At 39.9% G+C, this 20375-nt stretch overlaps 1 long non-coding RNA gene across 1 annotated transcript; it reads right to left on the reverse strand.

Moving 5' to 3' along the window:
* Nucleotides 1-1079: 1079 nt before the first annotated feature.
* Nucleotides 1080-19353, reverse strand: LOC142050383 (uncharacterized). The gene is made up of 4 exons (XR_012658011.1): nt 18981-19353; nt 18027-18201; nt 3019-3161; nt 1080-2100 (listed from the first exon to the last, which is right to left on the reverse strand). It is a non-coding gene; the product is annotated as an uncharacterized LOC142050383 (long non-coding RNA).
* Between the last annotated feature and the right edge of the window lie 1022 nt (nt 19354-20375).

The following is a 20375-nucleotide window of genomic DNA, read 5'->3' on the forward strand; positions in this document are numbered from 1 at the left end:
ACAGCTAAATATATACATAGCTTGGCTATGAGGTATCTAAAGGGAGACATTAATTGTCTGTTAGTACAGTATTCAAAGGTCTAAATGTCAAAGAGGTTGAAAAATCATATGAATTATTTAGTGAGATATTAAGAGGATGTAGCTAAGGCTAAAGAAATGAAGTAGTCTCAAGTGATAGAGCTTGAGAAAGGCTGGCCCTCAACCATGTAATATATCAATACAGTCTTTAGTTTAATGGCCATGTTATTTGTCTGTAGGTTTATCGAGAATACATGTGTGTAGGCTAGGGAGCAGTAAGGAAGGCAGTAAAGGCAGTTTCACTCCAAAATTAATTTGTGGCTAATAATATGCAATTTATGCTCTCAGTGAACAAATGACATGATTTATGTATATAAAGTCTTCAAATCCTTGTAGAAACAAAGTGTTTGGTATAAGGACTACAGCATTTAGCTATCAAAAATTGGAGTTTCTGCACTGCGATTTGCATGCGGACTACACATTCATTGCAAACTCTGATATTAGCGTTTCCATTACTGGTTCGCATCTGCAGAAAGTACATATGCAGTACAACTGAATAAACTTAAACTGTTCAGTGGATTTAAAAGAATGTACTTTCCTGCCTACAGGATTTTCCAGCATGAGAAAGAAATCTCCAGAGGTTTTTCTTTTGTTTCCATGTAAGATGGATGAAACTACACAAACACAGAGACCCCAAACTCATTTAATCTCCCCTCATTCCCTGGCAAAGAGTGTATAAAACTTTGGAGATCTTTGGTTCTGCTAAAAAAATAGACTTCATCCATTTCCTCTGTGTTGTTACGGTTTTTATCTATGGTGCTTTGGATGGAAGTTGCCAAACAACATCTGTGTTGCTCATGAAAAACAAATGAAAATGTTTTCAATTTGTTTAGGTCAGCAAAAAACTATATTTTCACGTGAAATAGTCCTTGTTCTAGCAGCTATCTGATGAAGAAATGACTCACAAACACATGAATCAGAATTGCTCCCAGTGTTTTGCTGCCTCGGGTGAAATACCAGCCAAAATACCCATTCAGTTTTTTATCATGTTTGACAAGTTAATTTAAGAGTGCTTTCTATTCAGTCAGAAATTTGTGAGATAATTTGCATTTTTGTTTTTGCTGTGCTTTCTGCTCTTATCCTATTGTCTTCATGCTCGAGCATGTTTCTTTCCTCTTGGTACAATTATTTCCTTAGTCCCAGGGACTGTTTTACTGGAGTCCCATATCTTCTTGTGCACGCCATCCCAGTTGTCACACATTGTCACCTAGTGAGACGTGAGGCTCATGAATGCACTTACCCTTGAATGAAGGGTACCCTGCACCTTGGCACTTTAAGGGCCTGGGATTTATGGGAGAGTTAGAGTGATCTGATGGTGAAGGAAAGATCTCTAAAGAGGGAGAAAAGGCAATAGCTTCAGCTGCAAAACCCTCTTTGTCCTGTTTTTATTTAATTTTAATGATCCTTGATGCTTGTACTTTAGTATCTGCAATCTCTACTTCCTATCTTTGAAATGCTGCCTCTCCAAATCTGAAAGTATAGAAGACCTTGCAATCCAATCTTCTGGTGCTGTGGCAGATAGGCACTCCTTCTCTGCCCTTCACTTATAAATAGGCAGGAACGACCATCCCAATAAGAGTCTTCTGACCTTATTGGCTCTGCAGGAACAGCTGAGACATGACTGATAGAGATCACCCAAATGTCACATTTTGGAACTGCTTTAAAGTAGTTGCTGGCAGAAAAGCTCTGCTTCATCCCACAGGATTTTGGTTTAACAAAAGCTCCCAGGTCCATGATATAGAAGATATAGGTGTGAGACAGGTGTGAGAGCACAGAGCCTTATTGTGAGTCCTGCTTTAAACTTCAGGTCAAAGGTCTGAAACTAATACATGTCACAAAATCACAGAATCACAGAATGGTAGGGGTTGGAAGGGACCTCTGGGGATCATCTCATCCAACGCCCCTGCTTGAGCAGGGACACCTAGAGCAGGGGGGACAGGACAACATCCAGGTGGGTTTTGAATGTTTCAGAGAAGGAAACTCCACAGCCTCTCTGGGCAGCCTGTTCCACTGCTCTGCCACCTGCACAGGAAAGAAGTTTTTTTCTCATATTCAGGTGGAACTTTCTGTCTTCCAACTGGTGCCCATTGACCCTTGGCCTGTCATTGGGCACCACTGAAAAGCATCTGGCCCCATCTTCTTAACACCCACCCTTTAGATATTTATAAGCATTGATAAGATCCCCCTCAGTCTTCTCTTCTCCGGGCTGAATAAACCCAAGTCCCTCAGCCTTTCCTCATAAGGGAGATGCTCCAGTCTCCTGACTATCTTCATAGCTCTCCACTGGACTTGCTCAAGCAGTTCCCTGTCCTTCTTAAAGTGGGGGTCCCAGAACCGGACACAGTACTCCAAATGTGGCCTCACTAGGGCAGAGTAGAGACGGAGGATAACCTCCCTCGACCTGCTGGCCACACTCCTTTTCATGCAGCCGAGGATACCCTTGGCCTTCTTGCCCACAAGGGCACAGTGCTGGCTCAGGGTCACCTTGCTGTCCACCAGCACTCCCAGGGCCTTGTCAACAGAGACACTTTCCAGTAGTTCAGCCCCGAGCCGTTGCTGGTGCATGGGGTTGTTCCTCCCCAGGTGCAGGACCTTACGCTTCGCTTGCTTTTGCTAAATTTCATGAGGTTGCCCTGGGCCCAGCTCTCCAGCCTGTCCAGGTCTCATTGGATGGTAGCACAGCCTTCTGGTGTATCAGCCACTCCTCCCAGTTCTGGATCTTCAGCAAACCTGCTGAGGCTTCACTCTATCCCTTTGTTCAGGTCATTGATGAATATGTTGAACAGGACTGGACCCAGCACAGACCCCTGGGGAACACCACTAGTGACAGGCCTCCATCCAGACTCTGCCCTGCTGATCACGACCCTCTGAGCTCTGCCGTTCAGCCAGTTCTCTGTCCACCTCACTGTCACTCATCTAACCCACAATTCCTAAGCATACCTCTGAGGATGATATGGGAGACAGTGTCGAAAGACTTGCTGAAATCCAGGTAAACAGCATCCACTGCTCTCCCTTCATCAACCCAGCCACTCACGCCATCATAGAAGGCTATCAGTTTGGTCAAGCATGATCTTGCAAATGTCCTGCAAATGAAAACCTTTTCAAACCCTTCCAAAAAGCTGCTGTAATTCCTGCAAAAGGAACAGAATCAGACAAACTTCACAAGGAATATGCTCATTTCCTGTCCTTTGCTGAGAATTTTCCCTTGGTGAAACCTAACAAGCTAAAGAAACCCTTTGTAATAGATCTCCACAAAGAGTTCAAGTTTACATTGAGATTCAACACCATTTCAAAGAATGGGAGGTGTGATACACTTATAGTACACATGTATGCCTATGCTTATGCATACATGTACACAGGTACAACATACATATATTAAGCCTTTTGAGTATTCATCTTATTAAAACAGTGTAGCTCAAAATTTAAGAAGATAAGACATTCAGTCAGGATTCTTCTCTTAATGCTTTGCCCTGCTTGTTTCTGAACATAATTTTTCCCAGCCTATTTTATACAGTTTTCCGCAAGTGTTTTTAGGAAGATGTCTTATGTGAAAGTGAGATCTTAAAATTGCCAGATAACCATATTCAGATTGCCTAAGGAAACTGTGAAGCCCGATGCATGAGAATTAGGATGGAAACTGATTATAGAGAAACTAGAAAAGCATCCAGGAGTTTGGGAGTGTAGGCATTTTTTCCAAGCACCATAGAAGCACTTAACCAAGTTTTAGATGGAACATATTACTGAAGTTCAGTTGTTCCTTGATTTAGTTTTAGAAAAATACTCAAGAATATTTGAGGCCTCTCCAGGACACACTAATTTTTGGTTTTGCATTTGCAGCTGTCCACTGAGATTAAGGAACTTGGATCACTTCCAGCCTTCATTTACATGTGTTGAAATAAAAAAATTCTGTTTGCTGTGTCATGTGGTGATGCCTTTAATGAAATGCATGAATTTGTACCCTAATGGTTGACTCTGAGATGAGGGTAGAAATAATAGAGAAGATAAGCATTGTTAAGCTTCCTTCCTGTTTCTTACTTTACTAAACTAAGTTACAGTAAACTTTGAATATGAAAGTGCATATATGACTTTCATTTCAATAATCCTTAATGATCCTAAACACTGCTTCAGCTAAGCAGATTCCTGCAGCCTCAAGAACCACAGAAAACTGAGATGCACACTGGCAGCAGGCAAGGCCATAATCTTGTATCATTCATAACAGCACATAAATGAGCCATAGCTATTTGAAGCACTCAGGAGAAATAGTTCAGCATACAACTTTTAATATATTCAAAAGGAAAAGAATACACCAAGGATATTGGGCCTGCTGACTTTGCCAATGTGAATAAGCTTTGCTCATGGGAATAACTCTGTTGTCCTCACTAGGAGGGAAGTACCCTGCAGTGGCTGAAGAATGCAAGAAATGTTCCAGAAATCATTTCATTGTTAGCAGAGTTTGAGGTGTATTTGAAAGCCTGTATTATAAAAAGCAAATAAATGTCCCAATTAAAACCTCACCAGGCTTAAATCTTTGTCAGATCTATTATCAAAAAATGACTCATTAGAGGTCAGCTCTGGAAAGCACCAGTCTCTTACTACTGTTCCCAAACATCTCTGCAACAAAACAGGGGATGAATGAAACCTTTTACTGCCTACCAGCAGGTACCATGAACTACGAAATTCTAGGCACTGCTAATGACATCACCAGGGAGCATGACATGGGTCAAAAGCTTGGCAGGAGGTGCTGGCAACCATTTAATCAACAGCAATCAAAACTGGAAAATCAACATGCTTGCTACCATCAAATTTAAAAGAGAACTTATTGTGCCTGAAACACAACAGCAGGTTTAATAGAAAAGTAGACATGTTTATGGTTTCAGATTTACAACAAGACTTATAAACACCTTATTACTCAGAATCCAGTCTGCTGCCCTAGAAACTAAGAATGTTACTTTGTTGAGAAGAAGGATCTGTTGACACAAATGTCTTGCCTAATTTTGCCATTGTGGTTAACCAAAATACATATACTACTGAGAAGGTAAATAAAAGCAAACAAGATGCCTCTTATACCACAATACAGTAAGGTTCAAATTGACCAAGCTTAATGCTATAGCATAAATATGCTTAATGTTTATGGAATTTTTCTAGAAGCTGTTTGCCCTGTTCGGCTTAACGTCTTATATGAGACCTACTGAATGGGAATGTGTTTTCGGTATTACACATACTTAAAGACCTCATCAAAAATATTCAGAGGAGCTGCCATGAATACCACAGCTAACCACACTGCAAACAAAATGGGTCATGGTCTACTCTTACATTAACATGAATAAATCAATCTTGTCCCATCTAGTATATATACACAGAAAAATTAACTGAGAATTAAAATGATAACACTAATGGAAATGATGTTGTTTAAATATAAGTCAACTACACTGACTGTGCTGAAATAACAGAGTAGTTCTTAGATCAGCAGGAAAACTGAGAAACTGGGAAATCCAGCTCTGGTGTCTGAGCTGGTCTGGTGTTCAGCGCTGCAGGGTCTTACACAGCTGCTGGGCTCCTTCTCCAGTGAGTAATCAAAAGCATGCCCAGCATCCTCTGGTGCTAACAGAGAACCTCCAGCTCACAAAGAGGCTCATAATGTCCAGTCTTGGATTGCTTTGCTGCCACAGAATAGACTCCTCATTTCTGTCTTCCTCCTACATGGAGGAGAAGGAAGACAAAAAGAGGGAAAGGGAAACTAATGAGAAGAAAATAAGGCCATAATATATAAATTTCAATATATAGCCTTGAATTGGATGAGGTTGGTTTGCAAGCTAAGCAATTTTGAAAGGCAATTCCCTTTCACCTGACTTCTTTTTTTTTCCACTAAATTCATTCTTTAGTTATATTTTTAAAATCAAACTTGAAGTCATTAAAAATGTTGTAGAAGACCGGCCTCCAGTGACTTTTAAAAACATCTGTTATTAAGTCTTGCTCCAGAAATGTCTATGTAAGTAGAGACTGAACATTTAATTAAGTTTGTTTTCTCATTAGAAATTCTTCCTTAAAGTCTAAGATGACCCCCTGATGCACATCTGTGAGGAAGACTGGAACCTCTCATCAGAAGTGTTACAATTAGTATGAAAACACAAAACAGTCAGCAGCTGTTCAAGGGGGAGGGTGGGGTAAGAAAAATGTCATTTTAGTCATTAGTATTTAGTCAAAGTATTAAGGTCACGATTGCTCAGTAAGGCTATAGTTTACACTGTGTCACAAATCAGCATGGGAAGGGCAAATTTTGCTCAGAGATCACGGATTCGTTCAGAGATCCCTACAGTGCAGCTGTAATTTGTGACAATGTGTGACAAAACCACTCAATGGAATAATGCTGTCGTCTACAGAAAAAGGCTCAGGCTGATTTCTGCAGATTCTACCTCCTTTTTCTGGCTTTTTTTTCTTTCTTGGTGGTGGTGGTAGAGGAGAGGCAACATTTCCAGTCACTCTGTATTTAATGATATTTTGCAAAAGCTTGTAAAGCAATATTTTTTACATTATAGCCTGAGAGAATCAGGGCTTAGGAGTTGGTTAGTCACATGGTTCATTTGTGGAAGATTAGCACTGCCCTGAGATGTCATTCTCCCATGACTCTAATGTAAACACTCTTTGTCCATACCGTTACAAAATAAACCAGATACAGTTCTACTAAGAGTGCTCACGTGCCTGGGTATTGTATGTGAGCTAAACAGCAGTAACTTCTGGAAAGACTCCAAGCATGAAGGAAGTGGTTGGCTGACCATACTTGAGTATCCTGATTTCCAGTTGTACCCTTCCACACTGAAAAGCTTTCCATTTGGACCACAGAGTTTCTTTGCCACTTGTTGCAAAAAATGAGGTAAGCTAGAAGGAGGGAGATAGAGGCAGTACTTATGGTTCCCTGTGGGGGTTTCCAAAGCACTGGTATCAGCCGTGCTTTTGAACTGTATCCAGAATTATACAGACTTTCCAACCTTCCAAAATGCTGCTGCCAAAACACCTTCATCATCCTCTCGTCTACAGACCTCACTGGCAGGTGAAGTCCTCTCTAACTTCACTGAGTTTTTCAGCTGGCCAATGTCATTGTAAGGTCACTCTCAATAGTTTTTGAAAAGTCATGGTGATCTGCAGAGGTTCTTCAGAAATGGAAGAAAGAAAATGTCATTCCTGTCTTCAAAAGGGGAAGAAGGAGGAACTGGAGAGTGACAGGTTAGTCAGCCTCAACTCAGTCCTTGGAAGGTGAAGGAGCAAGAGCTTAACTCCTTTTGTTTGAAGGTCTGAATCCTGTGTCAATTAAGGTATGAAAAGATAGACCAGGTAAATTAATAGCAGGTAACTTCACTAATACAGTCTTCAGCTCAGGAATTCCTTAGCTAGCTTCTGAAAGCTGAGAGTAGGCTGGAGGGAAGATCAGTCTCTGCAGGCCACTCTACACTCTCATCATAAGCATTCACTGCTGCTTTCTGTCCCAGACATGATAGCATGGTAATTCCTAAACAATTCATCCCTATTTACAAGCTTCCAGGCCAAACCCAAGCCATTTCTCAAACGTAACAGAAAATTGGTCATTTAGCTAAAGCTGTGAGTTACTGTTTCTTGAAAAATAACATAGAAAAAACATGAATAGGTAAAGATAAGAGGATAAAAATGTAATAACTGTAGCTAAAACTAAATTGGCAACACATCAGAGAGAGAAGAGAGGCATTTCTATACTGAGATTGCAAAACAAAAGAGTTAAAACAGTTTCTTTCAAATTTTGGCAACAGAATTTAGCTTTGAGAGTTACCATAACTCTTCCAAAATACTCTTCCAAAATATGGGGAGGTGAAGGGTGTGGGTGGGAAAAGAGTTTCCTTTAGTGTTCATATGGGTCAATAATCACTGTCCTTTTAAAAATGTTTCCTCAGAGACCTTGATTTTCCCTGAATCCAGCGGGTACAGTCTCTGTACCTATATGTTTAAGTAATGTTCCAGGCTGGAAGTAGTTCTGGGATTTTATAGTAAGAATTCTCCCTTGTGTAGGAAGTGGAGATGTGGATTGTAGGTGATTTTATTTTGGCATAAAACTAAATTTGCTGTGGGGCTGAGGTGTTTGTGTAGGTGTTCAGGTGGTATGATTTTGGTTAATAAGACCCATGATTTGGGGTTAGTACGGTTGGTTTAATGCCTTTATTAGCAACTTCCTGGAACTTACCTATGATGTTAATTGGAAATGCAGTTAGGCAATTCTGACACTAAATTAAAAATTTTGTTTAAAGGACATAATTTACTATATACTTATAAGGAAACACTTATGGTTTTTAAGAACTATGAGAAACACACAAAAAGATTGCATCTCTGATGTATTATTTAAAGTGTTAACTAGAGATTAAATTATTAACCTCTGGGAAGTGTAATTTAAAACAGCTTTAGGATTGATTCACCAGAGGAGAGTTTTTCCCTTCTAAGCCCCTTTCCAGGCTAAAATATCTGGAAAACTAACCCCACGAGCACACTCCAGCCTGGTTTATAAGAACACATGCTTGATTCAAACTCCACTGAAAACAGCCTGTTTTTCAGTAAAATCAGCAGATCTTGGCAGGGGTCCCTGGTCTACCTGCTGCAGATATTGAAATAAACATTGCACCTTTAACCTAGGAACTGGCTGATTTTTGAGACACTTAGGAAAAACTATTTATCTTTGTTGGGCTAACATTTTTCCATGTAGATGCATTCTGTCATCTGCCAAAGACCTCTGTAGTGTTGAATACCTTCTCCCAGGGCAGATATCCAGGGTTGGCATGCTTTTAGCTGCAGCACTCTGGGATATTTTTGTTCCTGAGTGACGACCCACATGTAAGATGCACCTGACTAGTAGATCACATGATCTATTCATAAAACGTGAGTGATATCTGCAGAAAAGCAGACAAGTAGATCAACCGCACATTTTGTATTTGGTATGTGAGTCTTCATTAATCAATGAAGTGAATCAATCACAGTTATTTTGCATTGTACAGAGCAGTTGCACCACAAACAGTGGCTGGCCATTGGTGTTAGGGTGCTCCATTGGTTTTGAGGATGGCACTAAAGCAATTTGCTAATTTTTTTCTTCTTTCAATTAATTTTTTTTTGCTTGTGAAAATGCTTACACAATGTCTAAGAAAGATGTCCTTATCAAGGTATTGCAGATAAACATGACTTAATACACTAAATTTAGAGACAAGGTAAGCTCTCTTGCCTCATAACAACTTCTACACCGGCTCATTCACTGAACAGCTCTACAGACTGATAGGATCTTTTACACAGCTCTATTCCTCCAGAAAAAGTTTAATATGCAGTCCAACCTAGCTGCTTTTGATCATCCTGTTCATAGTGATCATTGTGAAAAAAAGTTAGGTCATGGATTATTTTTAAACTTTGAGCCTGGAAATCCTCAACCTAAAGAAATTTTTACCTCCAAGAGGTTACTTAATATTGTGCATGGTCTCCACAAAGGGCCATTAATAATATAATTATCCTTTAAAAATTATTGTACTATGCACATTTCTAATACACAAAATGATACAGAACACATGTTCCAGTGAAAGACACTTTTAGGATACTGATCAGGCTACATCTTACTTACAGAGGGAACAGAATGAGCATCAAGGAGAAAGATTAAATATTCGTAGAGGTAATAGACTGCAAAGGCAAGACTGGCTGGGACAACAAGCATATTCCATAAGAAGAGGGAATGCACGTGCACAATCTGAAACTCTAAATACCAGCTGGACAGGAGGGTACCAGCCAGCCAAATGCTGGAAGGAGAGACATTTCTTAGAAAAAAAAAAATATAGATCAACTATAGATTTTCTTCCATGTCTATTTTGAATACCACAGGTGATGCTGGAATTTGCATTTTGTCTTGATTTGGCTTGAGATAAGTATAATTTAAAGTAGCTGAAGAACAAAAAGGGTGGAGTAAATCTATAAACCAACACTCTGGGACGTGTTAATGAGTGTCCTAATTCCCCTGCACATCCTGGGGGTAACACTGCATTTCCCATTTGGGCTTCGATAGGTACGATGAAAAGCTAGTAAGACAGGGCAGGGGCGGTGATGGGAGCAGAAGTGTCTGCCAGCGATTGCTGATGACACTCAAGTCATGTTAAGGGGCCCAGGCAGTGTCCAGTTGCCAGCCTAAATTATTTTTTCTCTGCTGTAGAAATGGAAAATCAAAATTAGTATTATTTCATCAATAGAACAATCAGATTTTTTTCATAACAAGAGGGACTCTAAGCAGCCACAGACTGAACATGACTCAGATTAACCAAGGTGCCACCCCTTAAAATAAACCTGTACCTAGTCTGAAGAACTTCCTTTTCAGCCTGAGTCAGAGCAAATAAGTTTCAAGCCATGAGAGCATTATTGTTTCATAGCGATGAAGATCATTAACTCATTTACCAGCCTCCATTTTCTACTTATTAACATTCACAAAACTTATTAATCATCTTTTTCATAACATCAATTTTTTTCATAGAACTGGTCCTAGCTGTGAAGTGTTATCTGTAAAGTTACCAAGGAGAAGGTGCTTGCACTGTTAACTACTTCATGTCTGTGCTCTGACATGTGCTCTGCAGGAACTTCCAGCTTGTTTCCTGGTATAATTAGAACAGGGTTGATATAGATTACTGGGAAAACAATTCCTTGACTTTAGGACTGTTGGCCTTTTTGTTTTGAAATCACTTGAGTATTTCTAGATTAAACACTTGCAAGAAAAGCTGTTTGTTTTCCTTTGTTATTTTAAAAGGGAGAGAAGAAAAGTTATTTCAAGATGTCATGTTGAAGACTGGTTCAATTTTCGTATGACTTTTTATTGATTTAAGACCTATGCTTTTAGCACAGGGAGATAAGAGCACCATGAATCAAATCAAATACATTAATCAAGACAAAAAGGGTGACTTCAGTGGAAGAAGCCTCCCAGGAAGGCTAAATGAGCACTTGTATTCAATACTACTCTCCTGCATTACCGGTAGATGTCTCTGTGTCAGCTTCTCCCTCTACCTTGACTGATAAAGAATCTGCATTTGAACACTATGATGTAAAAGGATGCCTAATATTTTTCATTGCACCTACCAATCCATGTCTATATCCAAGTGATTCTGAGAGAAATTAAAATAATCTTGTTTGTCTAGAGTACTTTAAAATGTAAAACAAGATACTTTTTAAATAGTGAAACTATCAGAGATTAAATCAACGTTAATTAGGGCATCTTCATCTTGAATCTCTATGTGCCATTTATTAACTAATCTAATACATGAAATGCTAATTCAGCAGAAGAACATCACAACAATACCATTGATATAAGGAAAAACTGAGTTGACACAAAAGAAGAAATACCCTACAATAAGAGTGTCTATGAATGTCACGTTGACTCAATGCATTTTTATGTCCAAAGAAAAAAAGAAAGGCAGAAGTATCACCAGAATGCAAATATCTTTCTCTCTAAATGTTAATTATCCTTAACAAAATTGCCTGGGAGAAAAAAGGCTACTGACCAATAACAGGAATTATCTGGGACATGCAGTTCACACACGTGCATGACAGTCTGTCAAATACACATAAATGAGAATTTTTTTCTACTACTGATAAAGTTACACTTATTAGCACCTGACAGAGTACACTGATCCTGCATCCAGAGATTGCGCCTATACTGGAGTGCTATCTGTTGCCCACCTTTTCTCTCAGTCCACAATCTAATTAATAAGCTATAGAACAGTAGTACAGAACAGAGTGAGGTTAGGAAGCAAAATGTATATGAACTGCACATCCTCAAGATCTCTAAGTATACCAGATACCTCCTTTTATCTTCAGTTAGGATGCCTGTGCCCTATTAAACTTCCTGCAGTTGCAATCAATCCACAATTACCTTGTGACTGGTGTCAGTGCTATTAAATAACTGGGATATCAACACAGTCCTGGTTGTGCTTTGTAAAGGTGTGAATGACAGTCACCCATCACTGTCAGAGATACAGGTATGTCAGAGGAAGCCTGGAAACTGAAGGGAAGGTGACTTTGTCTGAGCTGCTTCATATCTGTCATTCCTCACATGACAGAGACTGACAGTATTGGAGACCACCTCAGAGGAAAAGAAAGGGAGGAAAGGGCAAAGAGCCCTCTGTCAGCAGGGCAGCAGGAGGCAGGGAGTCTAGGATTACAGGGATGATGGATACAAGCAAAAGAGAAGCAAGCAGAGAAGAGAAAATAAGTAGAAAAAGGGTGTCTTACAGGATGATGTGTTTTGCTCTCTTTCCTCATTCTATGGGATTAGAAAGATGTCTGAGGGTGAATGTGAGTTCAGCTTTTCTCTGAAGTAGAATACCTGCCAGCCTGTGGGAGCTGAAGGCCACCGATCTCAGGATATTGCCTGATGCTGAAGAGCTTCAACAGAAAGGATGTTCAAATTGCCCATGATTGAAAAGTTTGCATCAGCTGAGGTCATTTGCCAGAATATGGAAGGTAAAAGCAGAGCTTCATACATGCAGGTATATACATACAGAGGTGAATTTTGGGCCCAATATCTTGATAAAAAAGGTAAGGGAAAAAAGCAAAGAGGACAGAAAGAAAAAAGTCATGACAGTAAACCAGCTGTGGCTTGGAAAAGAATACAGATCTAGTGAATGCTCTGTCTGGTAGTGAGCTGAGGATAACATCCTATGTGCTGTGACCATGGTGATCTTTTGCAAACATCACTGGGGACACGACCCACACTTTCAAAGTTTAATACCATTGTGGAAAAGGAGTCCAGTCTAGCACAGCCCAAAGTCTGAATGGACACACTGATTGTTGCTCTAAGTGATAGCTACAAGTACCTCTAGGACACCTCCAAAAAGGCAGTTAATCTAAACTACAACAACAAGAGCTTTACGTCTCAGTTAATTTCAGAATAGTTATGCAACTGACTGAAAAACAGATTTTCAAGGAATTCCAGGAAGAATTCCCTCAGTTCTCCATGGCAGGCTGCAAACCACTAGTACAGACCACTACAGAAATAATCCAGGGAATTTCTCCATCGAGGCTTTGTTTTTGAAGACAGTACATGAACATTTAAAAAATTGGCTTCAAATCATGAAAGAATTAGGTGTAGAAATTAAAGCTTCCTGGCATAACACTTTAATGGAATACACTCATCGTTTATGGAACAACTGACCCACATGTACTGGATATGAGAAAACACAGTATTTTCTCACAAATTAACTCTTCTCTGTTTGAACTAGGGCTCTTTCCTGAGTTGCTCTACCAAATTGCCACAATTTTTTTTTCCAGGTACTTGTTACGAAAATCAACTTGTCTCAGTCCACGTCTAAGCATCTCAGAAAACAGAACAGCAGCTCAAAGTTGCAGGATATTTTATAATCTCTTGAAAGACAGCTAGTATAAGAGGATTTAAATTTTAAACACCTGAAGAAGGTGTTCATACAGTTTCACTTAAGGTAGCCCTCAAAGAACAGTTACATGAGAAACCTCCTTCCTTCCACTGATTATCAAAAGAGGAGTCTGGACTCTTAACTGGCATGGCTCTATTAGATGTTAGTGTACTGTCACTTATGTGAGGTTAATATCCCCCACTACACGGTTTGTGCCTAACAGCAAGTTCAGGTTTCCTGGGTAAACAAACTGTACACAAAAGAAAAGACGAAAAAAATAGGCACTTAAGTTGAAGAGGGTCAAATAGCAGAAAGAGTTGTTTATAAACATGCCATATTAAAGAACTGTTAAAAATAGGCTACACAGACATGGTTAAACATACTAGATTTCAGCGTGTAATAACTAAGGAATTCAACAAGGTACAGAGAACAATGAAGCTCAGCCTCTGAGAAAAAAGATTTAGCGTGGTACAGGAAAGAGGCAAGTTGCCAGTTACTGGACACTATATATTGTTCCATGTTAGCAGATTTTTCTCCCCCTGAAAAGAGCCTCTTAAATTTCATTTCATATTAGTTCTGTCTGGTTCAGCTAAGTAAGAATCAATCCAAACTCTTTGTTCAAATGAAAATCAAACCTATGAGTTCAAGTACATTCATTAAAGAAATACGTTCTTGCCTTTCTTTTCAAATATCAGAAGTCAGCTGCATCACTATCTTTTAGAGCCTTGTACTAGTGTGATCCTCCTGCCTCCTGCTTAACACAACCTTTCCAAAGACTTACTTCCCAAATATACTCAATTCCCTCCAAGCCTCATCATCTCATTACCTCCCCTTTCTTCCTTTTAGTCTTCCTGAGTTGCAGCCTTGTCTTCTGACTACTTCTAAACTCACACTTCACATGCTTATTAACTTGTCCCAGTACAATACTTCCACATCACTCCAGTTTGCAAAACTATAAGTAAGCACTTGTGTAATCCCACTGAAGCTGATTTCCATCCTACAGCTATTTTTATAAGACTGGCCTCTTTGAGTCCTTCCCAGTAACAAATGGCTTCAGGACAGAAAAAGTATCCTGCTGAAGAAAAGCTGTGATGTGAACAGGGGTTAATTCATGACATTTCCATCCAAAGCAGAAAGAGTTCGGGCCGCTATGGTAAAGCGAACACTTCTAAAGGGAAAACAGTAATTCAGCCTTGAAAAGAACCTCTCACAAATATAGCAAAAACGGGGAGAAACACTTAAATGTATATCTGTCTGAAGGCTGTGGCAAGGACTTTTAATTTTTTTATTTGGAAAAGAACAATTGAAGAGAAGCATCTGCATTATGCTTGTCTGGCTAATTAACTTATAGTGAACAATAACGGTGACTTAGCACTGTTCTCTTGAATGCCAATCATTATGTTACGTGTAAGTGAAGTGTACAGAGCAGGACAGCAATGAAACTACAGATGTAAAAACTTAGAAGTTGTTCATGCAGCCAACCAGTTTGTAATCCATGGCAGCCAAACAAACACAAAGATCTAAAGGAAGTAAGCAGTCCTGAAGGGTAAAGGCATTAATGTTTCATTTCATTCATTTAAATATTCTTAGGTCTCCTAATTATCTAGATGCCTAGAATACTCTGTACGGACAATGCATTTAGAAAGTATTTCATGGCACTTCTTTCTACTCTCACTAAAAACTTCAGAGAGAAAAAGTAATCAGAAGTACCCTAAGGAATCTCCTGTAAGAAAAAGAAATCCAACTTATCCTTGTCCTTTCAAGAGCTCCCTCATTGACACTGCTTGACAATAAAACACCAAAAAAAGAAATCATGGTTTGTTTCTCTTTTATCACAGTCATCCTTTGATGAACAAAACATCATACTGCTCCTGTCACTACTTAAAAGTGTAAGGTAGTCAAGGGATTTTCCTTCTCACAGCACTGTATAGTTAATTTTCTCAATAGAAGATAGATATTTGTAATATGTTCTCTCTTTGTCTTCTTTCTGCATCTTGTTCAAATTTCCCCCCCTTTCTCTCTCTCTCCCCCCCACCAATATTACTACCACGTGTACACCCTTCTCACACAAGGGTTTGTTTTTTTTTTTGGCCTTCCATGCTAAGTACAAAAATGTAAAACCTGCAGTTCTGGGTATGCTACCAAAGGAAACAGTTTTACTTAAAATCTTGTTTTTGCCAAAATATTTTCAAAGTATCTGGAGAGGATTCAAACCACAGTGGCTCTCAGTTGTATTTCCTTTTACTATTTCCCCAGGTACTCCCAGCACAGCACTAAGTAATTGGAGAGTCTTTCAGGAAAAAAAAAAAGAGGCCGTATGAGACAGTTTGTAGGTTTAAGAATTATCCTTCTGGGGCCTGTGGGGATGAATACAGGGCACACAGTTGCCAAACTTGAAATCCTTACTTGTGTTAGTTGTTCCTGAAGACAGGAATCAAATATGACAGTTTGTACTAAATACACTGATTATGTTCAGCCTTTGTAACGCTGTTTCAACTCTGCTTAACTTCTGAAAATTAGGAATCAGAGATTGAAATTATCTGTGATTTTTCTTGATTTTGGTATCTGATCCTACCTCTATTTCAGATCAGCCTTTTCCTATAATGTAGATATGAATTATGTGTTTCGATATACATTACTCATAGAGCATTAACAGGTTGGTGGGAAAAAAGTTTCTAATGCAGCTAGGTTTGCTGAATTAATAATATAATTATATGCTATAACTGCTATCATTCCATTTTACGTGCCATCTAACTAAATCTTGTTACATCCCAGACTTCAGCTTATATTAAAAACACAGCTGCAGGGCTTCTTGTATAAGCCAAACACATATTCCTTGTATACTGGGGGTCTTTCCACAAGCCACCTGTAGTCTATTAGTTTAAAAATTTACTTAATTCTTCTCAAGCTATTTGTGGTCTTGCTGACATCTCCAGAAGACTTATTCCACATCTCCCTTCAGGAGTGTTAAGATCTTGAGAACACAGGCACTTCGCTTTGGCACTAAGGATTCTGTCTGCTTCACTTGACAGTTGCTGAATTCTCTCCCACTAAAACTGGAAAAAATGTTTTAAAGCTGAAGTAGCAAAAGTCTTTTTGTCCTGTGCCTTTGTTATCCTCATAGAAAGCTTGACATGAATGAATTCTCATTAAGTTTTCATTTCTTTGTAGGATCATAGTTTCTGGGGGAAGAGGGTTATCAGCCATTGTCTGGTGAAGAGCACATACGAGATTGGCTGAGAGAGCAGCAGAATAAACATAATTCAAATATCACAGCCCACAAGATACAGAGTTTATGGTTAGCCCCAGAAGGATGGCTGTTGTATGCAGTGCATGCAGCTAGGGTTTTGTTGGATAGACCTTTCAGTGAGTCAGCTGTTCCCTTACATCTCTGAGGAGCCAGTGTTAGCAGGTGGACGCTGTCTAATGGGTTTGTAAAGAGGAGATGACGGTTCCCTGGAGTACACATTGATGACGTTCAGTATATGGGCCCTACTGCAGTAATGTCTTACAGCCCTTAATATGCCTTCTCAAAGATTATTCGTTTGAAAATGTGCAAACATAAACAACATATATATAGCTGGAACAATGTTCAAAACACAGAACCTTTCACCTCAAGCTGCGATTCTCTCATCACCCAGTGTTATAACAAAAACCCCCTTCCAAAAAGTGTTAGGAAGAATTACATACTCTGCAGTTTGAGTTGATAGTCAGTGTATCTACCCTTGGTGGGGTGGAAGCTGATAGGATTCTGTTCCATTGGTGTGCTGGTTTTGGCTAGAATACTGTTAATTTTCTTCATAGTAGCCAGTATGGGGCAGCATTTTGGATTTGTGCTGGAAACAGTGTGCATATTACAGGGATGTTTTGGCTATTGCTAAGCAGGGCTTACACAGAGTCAAGGCCTTTTCTGCCTCCCACCCCACCCCACCCCACCAGCAAGTGGCTGGGGGTGCACAAGGAGCTGGGAGGGGACACAGCAGGGACAGCTGACCCAAACTGACCCAAGGGATATTCCACACCATATGACGTCATGCTCATCATATAAAGGCTGGAGGAAGAAGGAAGGAGACAACATTCAGAGTGGTGGTGTTTGTCTTCCCAAGTAACTGTTACATGTGATGGAGCCCTGCTCTCCTGGAATTGGCTCTAAAAATCTGCCTGCCCATGGGAAGGAGTGAATGAATTCCTTGTTTTGCTTTGCTTGCGTGCACAGCTTTTGCTTTATCTGTTAAACAGTTTTTATCTGAATCCATGAGTTTTCTCACCATTACTCTTCTGATTCTTTCCCTCATCCCACTGTGGGGGAGTGAACAAGTGGCTGTGTGGCACTGAGTTTCCAGCTGGGGTTAAACCATGACAATTGCCCTGAGTGGGAATAACCAGAGAGTGCATCACAGAGGAAATTATTCTCAACTGCAGATATTGTATTGCCATGCACTACTGATCTAATATGTCACAATACCTTATTGCTTCACCCAGGTGTGTAAAGTCATATTTGGTTGTATCACTGAGAACAGTCCATACTCTGAAAATGCATTTTGTACTTACATATTCAATAGGAACTACAAATCTGTCATAACTCTTCAGTCTCAAATCCTTGTTCCTGGGATCATATGACAGAATATTTCACTTCAAATCATCTTTTCTTGTCACTAGGCTCACAGCATAGGTGAAGTAGCCCCTCTTGGAGAAGATGTGACATATGGCAAAATGTCATAGGGACCTGCAAGTAGGATTGTTAAATCACAGGAACATTTTTCATTTGCTATTCCAGAGAGAATAAATTATCTATTCATTCCGATCTCCAAAATTAAGATTAAAAAATTTCTGCCTTTAACTACTTGAAGGAGTTACAGAGGCAATGGGGCTGAACCCTTGCATATAGTGGCAGATTGCAAAACAAAGCTGTCAGCCAGAAGCTAATGTTCGATAGGTTCAGACTGGACATTAGAAAAACTTCTTCACTAGGAGGGCATTACAGTACTGCAACAGCTTACTCAAAGAGGAGGTGGAATCTCTATCCTGGGAGGTTTTCAGCACTTCACCATACAAAACAATTGCCAGTTTCATCTTATATTAGCTAAAGTCCTGCTCCAGGTGAAACAGTGGACTGGATGACCTTCACAGTTTCTTCCAGCCAACACTTTTGTGATTTTACCATATATGACAGATGCCACAAATGCTAAAAACAATAGTAAGAAACGACAGCAGAATAGAAATCCAGTTGATCCAACTTTGCAGGAATGATTGTAGGATGAAAAAGTATCTATGAATAACTATGAATATCTATGTTCTTATTCTGCTTCAACACCAACAAACCTAAGCAACAGATGATGAGGGGTGTTCTGGAGCATCCCTAGCAAAAGGGCCTTTAGAAACATCCTCCATCCAGTCTTCCCTCTAATGCCCTCCCGAGGTCTCCTGAATTTATTGCAGGGAAACCAATATAGGTAGTGAAAGAGAGGATTGCTTTACCAGAGCACAGTAAATCAGGCACATCACCTTGTTAGCTTTGATGTGGAGTCCACACGGGAAGATAAATGTTGATGGCAGCAGAAGTGGAAAAGCAACAGTCACTTTTCTATAGATGTGGCTGTTCTGCAGTCCTTTCTGAGACGTTTAGCAAATTCTTACAATGAATGGTATCTTATAGTTTGAACTGCAGTCTGTCTTTCTGTAGGAAAAGCAGATTCATAATGCAGGCTTCATAATCCCTATAGCAATTCAATTTCCTGTATTTTACCCACTCACTCAGGCACTTGTCTTTTTCCCAAGGATGAAAGAGTCTGTATTTCTTTAAAAGTACTTATTTAAAAATATTCCAGCTGCTGCCTTCCTATTAGCTGCTAAGTTTAAGGAGAAAGATTTCACTCAATATCATCCTGCAGTCAAACTCCAAAATGAAATAAAAGTATTTATTTTTGAACATCATTGTTTATCTTGAAGGCACCCCAACTTATAATTGGTCCCAAGTTGTTTCTTAATTTCTTCATATTTGTTCTTACTCTGCTTTATTATCATGAGGACAGGAAATATGAGTCAGTAACCCTAAGATCATCCATTTCACTCACTTATGGGGGGTTGAAGCCCAAGGCAAACAAAAAGTGTCAAATATTTCAAATAAACTGAAAATACCTCTACCATTTACCACCCACAGCTGAGTTCACATTTGCAGCAGAATCATAGCTGGTCTAAAACATGTTTAAAGAATTAAGCATATTAGCCCCACAGAAAGGAATGTTTAGGCTCTCAACAGTTACTCCTAAAAAGGAATATATTATGAGGTGTTGTGGTGGGTTGACCCTGGCTGGACGCCAGGTGCCCACCAAAGTAATCCTATCAATTCCCTCCTCAGCTGGACAGGGGAGAGAAAATATAATGAAAGGCTCATGGGTTGAGAGGAGGACAGGGAGAGTTCATCACTAGTTACTGCCACAGGCAAAACAGACTTGACTTTGGGAAGTTAATTTATTACCAATCAGATCAGAGTAGGCTAATGAGAAATTAGGACACATCTTAAACACCTTCCCCTCATCCCTGTGTTCTTCCCAGGCTCAACTTTACTAACGCAAATTATCTACCTCCTCCTTCCAGCAGTGCAGGGGGGATGGGGAATGGGGCTTGCAGTCAGTTCATCACATGACTCTGCCACTCCTTCCTTCCTCCTCGGGGGAGGACTCCTCACACTATTCCCCTTCCCCTGCTCCAGCATGGGGTTTCTCCCATGGGAGACAGTCCTCCATCAACTTGTCCAACATGGGTCCTTCCCACAGGCCACAGTTCCTCACAAACTGCTCCAGCGTGGGTCCCTCCCACAGGGTGCAGTCCTTCAGGAACAGACTGCTCCAGCGTGGGTCCGCCGTGGGGTCACACGTCCTGCCAGCAAACCTGCTTCAG

The sequence above is a fragment of the Phalacrocorax aristotelis genome, chromosome Z (assembly GCF_949628215.1).
Source record: "Phalacrocorax aristotelis chromosome Z, bGulAri2.1, whole genome shotgun sequence".
NCBI lineage: Eukaryota > Metazoa > Chordata > Aves > Suliformes > Phalacrocoracidae > Phalacrocorax > Phalacrocorax aristotelis.